This window comes from Schistocerca americana, chromosome 6 (genome assembly GCF_021461395.2).
Source record: "Schistocerca americana isolate TAMUIC-IGC-003095 chromosome 6, iqSchAmer2.1, whole genome shotgun sequence".
In the NCBI taxonomy this organism is placed as follows: domain Eukaryota; kingdom Metazoa; phylum Arthropoda; class Insecta; order Orthoptera; family Acrididae; genus Schistocerca; species Schistocerca americana.
The window spans coordinates 353,041,800-353,047,137 of NC_060124.1; the positions used below are offsets into that span (position 1 = coordinate 353,041,800).

The 5,338-nt window shown below is 41.9% G+C and overlaps 1 non-coding gene across 1 annotated transcript; it reads right to left on the bottom strand.

Moving 5' to 3' along the window:
- Positions 1–204: 204 nt before the first annotated feature.
- Positions 205–278, bottom strand: Trnat-ugu. Its single transcript has one exon. It is a non-coding gene; the product is annotated as a tRNA-Thr (tRNA).
- Between the last annotated feature and the right edge of the window lie 5,060 nt (positions 279–5,338).

The following is a 5,338-nucleotide window of genomic DNA, read 5'->3' on the forward strand; positions in this document are numbered from 1 at the left end:
TACAGAACTATGTCAACAGTTACAGGAGGCGTGACGTAACGTCTATGAACATAAAGTGTGCAGTCAACTGGCTGCCAGAGTCAGCACTTGCATTGCCTCCGGTGGAGGCTACACAACGTACTAATATGACGAATGATAGTTAAATCAAGATCCTACGCTGTCGACAGGCGTTGATATACATCAACGGGAACAGCTCAAAATGTTTCCTCCGACCGGGACTCGAACCCGGGATCTCCTGCTTACATGGCAGACGCTCTATCCATCTGAGCCACCAAGGGCACAGAGGATAGTGCGACTCCAGGGATTTATCCCTTGCACGCTCCCCATGAGAACCCCATTCTCAACTTAATGTCCACACACCACATTGATAGTGCCCCTGCCTATTACACTCATTACTCGCGGCAGACAGTAGTACTAACTCGCACAAGAGTTCGGGAAATGTATAGTGCTTCCGCACAGGAGGAGGTCAGTGGCCGGTTAGCCTTCACTATATGAAGATAGTATCTGTTCTTTAGGACAAGTCCGAAAGAACAGATACCATCTACATATGTTAATATGAGTGTTTCCCATGGGTGGATACCTGGTACCGCTTTTGATATTCATCTGCAAACCTAATCACTTCATGTACTCACATTAACAGAATGTTCCGTCGGTTCTTGGTAGAACAACAGTATAACAAATGAAAAGCACAAATTTGCTCACAGTCCAGATCTCATCCTAAAGGACCAGACACAGCTCAACACTTCCCCTCTCCTAAACTTCTTATAATCATCTTTGTTGTTCATTACTTCCCACACTCTCTCTTCCTACATACTCCCATTTTCCTGCATTCATTAAGTTATGTTTTGTTGAAGTTGTCTTTGTATTCCACATAGACCGTAGTTTCAATAGTTAAGGCTTTCTTTTAACTGGTAAATGTATTACTGTCCATGTTTAACACCCCTTGTAGTTGTCTCATCAAATACTGTTCATATTTTACTTTCCTCATTTATTTAATGAAAACTGGTACACACCCACTGCTTAGATTATAATGTTAATGTTAAAATGCAGTACCATCACACTCTCAAACTGTAGGTTCCCTCAAACATCTCCATTTTCCTGCATTTATTTATTTCTGTTTATCTAATTGATATTCCTTATGTATTCTGCATTTACATTGATAACTGTCTCTTCTTATAATAGGTTGTGTATCACTCTCCATGTTTCACACCTCATGATGCAGCATTGTCTAGTACTAATTTGGTTTTATTTTATTAGTTTTGTTTATTAATAGAAACTGTTATGTAGGCATGCTATTCCTATTTTGTGCTAAAGGTTTTACTGTCTACTCCATTGTTATTTATGTACTGTTCAGTTTTTACTTTTTCATTGCAAAGATGTTACTGTATGTTTCTATTCAGTCTAGATGTGTTACTTCTCTTCCATGTTGTCTGCTAACATTTAATTTCTTTAGTGATAGTACTCAGTAAATGTCTGAAGATGGCCTTGTAAGCCGAAAACCGGTTAACAATAAAAGTAATATTGTAGAACAAAAGCAAATTGGTGCTTTTCATTTATTACTTCATGTACCCCTACGCACTGTTTCAACAATGAATCTTGAGTGAACTGGAAACTTCTAAAAGGGTGTACTATTTCTTTTTCTAAGAGAGTATGTTCTGGCGTCACTTGCTAATATTAAACGAGCCACATTTAACAGCTGCTCGCTTCTCCAATTCGCTAACTTCGTGGCTGTATGCAAAGTATCTGTAAGACAAAAATCTTCTGTAGATTTATCCGAACATGTGGCTTCCAAAGATGCAGTACAAGTATCAAAGGTGGTTGCAAAACGTTAAAAGTCCACTGTTCCCTTATTTACCCCCAGACGATCTGTTTCTTTGTGCAAAACTTCATTACCATCTCGAACTTTAGCTATCTCGCTCAGATAACGCTGAATTCCCTCCTGGGTTGTCACCTCCTCTCCAACAGAAATTCTTCTTATCACTTCCAGTACAAGTGTACCATCTAGTTAAACATAAAAGAAAAGGGAAAACCATAACTTAACAGACTCTAACAAAACTTGGTGTCGGTACTTATCTGAATTTATGCTGCATCCTCGTCATTTCTTCCCTTCATTGGTCCAACACCAAAGCCTCCAATAGTTTTTCTGTCACCAACTAGCCCATAATGGGGTCCACCAGGAAGATGTAGGCGAGTGGCTCTGCTGGAGGTGGGTTGAGGTGCAGACGATGCAGCCCATCTGTTGCCTAAACTCTTTATTAACAATAATAAATTAACGCAGAGAAGCGTAGTTGCAGCTGACAGACAGGTGGCAGCAAGTATTGTCCCTCAGGCCCGAGCTCGCCGTCACAGAAGCGCCGGCAGTGTGATATCGGACAATGGATGGACCAGCGACGAACCGCCTAGTAGTTATGGCTGGGCAGGCTTGTCCAGCAAGAGTACTCGAGGGGAATGACGAATACGGGACTGCAGAGGACTGCAGCCTGGAGAGATGCCATGTGTGGTGGCCGTCCCTTGCGATGTGGAGGTGACTGGCACTCCTCGCGCGGCACCAATCATGAGGTGGTCGCAGAGTGCTGGCTGTCTAGGCCTAGGCTGTCAAATGGTCAGCCGCCTCACGGCACACAGTCCATCAGGCTGCGTCATAAGAATGGCAATTACTCGTATGGGCTGTGCAACGTAGTAGGGCTCAGCTACATCGATGATAATGGACTGGACCTGGTGGTTTAAATACCGCTAGTCAGGGCTGAGTTGCAGAAGAGCCGTGTTTCTGTGTCGCTTGGAAGCATCTGGAACATAAGCCAATGACCGGGGCACAGCTGGTGCCATGTGGCAGTTGGTCACTCCCCAGATTCAGCCAACGCCTCCAGAAGTGTACATTATGGAAATGGAGGCTTCTGCTGATGATGCTCTGTAGACAGGAGCGTTGACCACCATTCAAACTGTAGCCATGGCCTGATTATGAATCTGTATTGCGTTCAACGCCGACAATATGCTATGACGATACAGTTTTAATACATTCATTGACACTATCACATGATTTAGACTTCTGTAGCCGGTATTTACATTTGCAACGTTGGGTTATGGCCATTAGGCTCCTTTTAGGTTTATGTGCCTCAATTTGTCAAAACGAAACCCTTATACGATCGCTTGATTGTCAGTTTGCCTATCAGACTTTCTGTCTTCGGTACGACTGTTCTTTCGTCGGTAACGGTAGACGTATCAAGTTCAAATTTATGTCAAATACTGAGGCCTATGGTCCCTCGTAAATGTACAAATTTTAAGCTTCTAAGGCCCTAGTAACAATAGATATGGGGATTCATGTCCCCTATGTTGATACTGGGCAACTCACTCATCAAAACCTATAGGTTTCTGTTCACATGCAATCACAAACATTGGGAAAAACCAGAGTCTTACGGTACAAGTAAAGCAAAAAATCCGAAAATTGTAGATTTGTTATTATATCACACGGTGAAACATTTTTGCCATCTTTTATCCATCTGCCTGTCTTTCCATGTTTTGAGACCCTTTTTGTCTGTAACAGGTTGGCGTATTAAGGTCAAAAAATATGACGCATACTAGAGTCTGCTGTCCTTTGACGGTGTAAAATATTTAAGCTTATGAGTCAATGCAATCAAAATATTCGGTCATTTATCTCACATATTTTGATACTTGCTAACTCACTCGACGAAACCTACAGGCTACTTCCAGTTGACCTAAAATAATGAAATTTAGCAAGAAGCAAGGTTGGACAGTAAAAGTAAAATAAAAGATATGAAACTTTCTAAACTGTAATTACGTCACATAAAAAAAAACATTCTGGCATTCGAACATACATCGCGTTCACTACCTGTCAAAGCATAATGGGCGAACATTACAAAATGGTTCAAATGGCTCTGAGCACTATGGGACTTAACTGCTGAGGTCAGCAGTCCCATAGAACTTAGAACTACTTAAACCTAACTAACCTAAGGACATCACACACATCCATGCCCGAGTCAGGATTCGAACCTGCGACCGCAAGGTCGCGCGGTTCCAGACTGTTGTGCCTAGAACCACACGGCCACGCGAACATTACAGCATTAAAACATACAATGTAGGTTGTAGTCACGTTTTAGTAGGTAAACAATTTTTTTATCACATATTCTCTCTCTGCATATACAAACTGAAGATCCCTGCTCACTTCACCTGCCGGAGTGGCCGAGCGGTTCTACGCGCTACAGTCTGGAACCACGCGACCGCTACGGTTGCAGGTTCGAATCCTGCCTCGGGCATGGATGTGTGTGATGGCCTTAGGTTAGTTAGGTTTAAGTAGTTCTAAGTTCTAGGGGACTGATGACCTCCGATGTTAAGTCCCATAGTGCTCAGAGCCATTTGAACCAAACTATTTATCGTCCATGTTTCACTTCCATACATGGCTACACTCCATATAAATACTTTCAGAAACGACTTCCTGACATTTAAATCTATACTCGATGCTAACAACTTTCTCTTTTCAGAAACGCTTTCCTTGCCATTGCCATTCTGCATTTTATATCCTCTCTACTTCGACCATCATCAGTTAATTTGCTCCCCAAATAGAAAAACTCCTTTACTACATTAAGTGTCTCATTTCCTAATCTAATTCCCACAGCATCACCAGACTTAATTCGACTACATTCCATTATCCTCGTTTTGCTTTTGTTGCTGTTCATCTTATATCCTCCTTTCAAGATACTGTCCATTTCGTTCAACTTTCATCCAAGTGCTTTGCTGTCTCTGATAGAATTACAGTGTCGTCGACGAACCTCAAAGTTTTTGTTTCTTCTCCATGGATTTTAATACCTACTCCGAATTTTTCTTTTGTTTCCCTTACTGCTTGCTCAATATACAGATTGAATAACATCGGGGCGAGGCTACAACCCTGTCTCACTCCTTTCCCAACCACTGCTTCCCTTTCAGGCCCCTCGACTCTTATAATTGCCATCTGGTTTCTGTACAAATTGTAAATAGCCTTTCGCTCCCTGTATATTACCCCTGCCACCTTTAGAATCTGAAAGAGAGTATTCCAGTCAACATTGTCAAAAGCTTTCTCTAAGTCTACGAATGCTAGAAACGTAGGTTTGATTTTCCTTAATCTTTCTTCTAAGATACGTCGTAAGGTCAGTATTGCCTCACGCATTCCAATATTTCTACGGAATCCAAACTGATCTTCCCAGAGGTCGGCTTCTACCAGTTTTTTCATTCGCCCGTAAAGAATTCGAGTTAGTATGTTGCAGCCGTGGCTTATTAAACTGACAGTTCGGTAAGTTTCACATCTGTCAACACCTGCTTCTTTGGGATTGGAATTATTATATTCTTC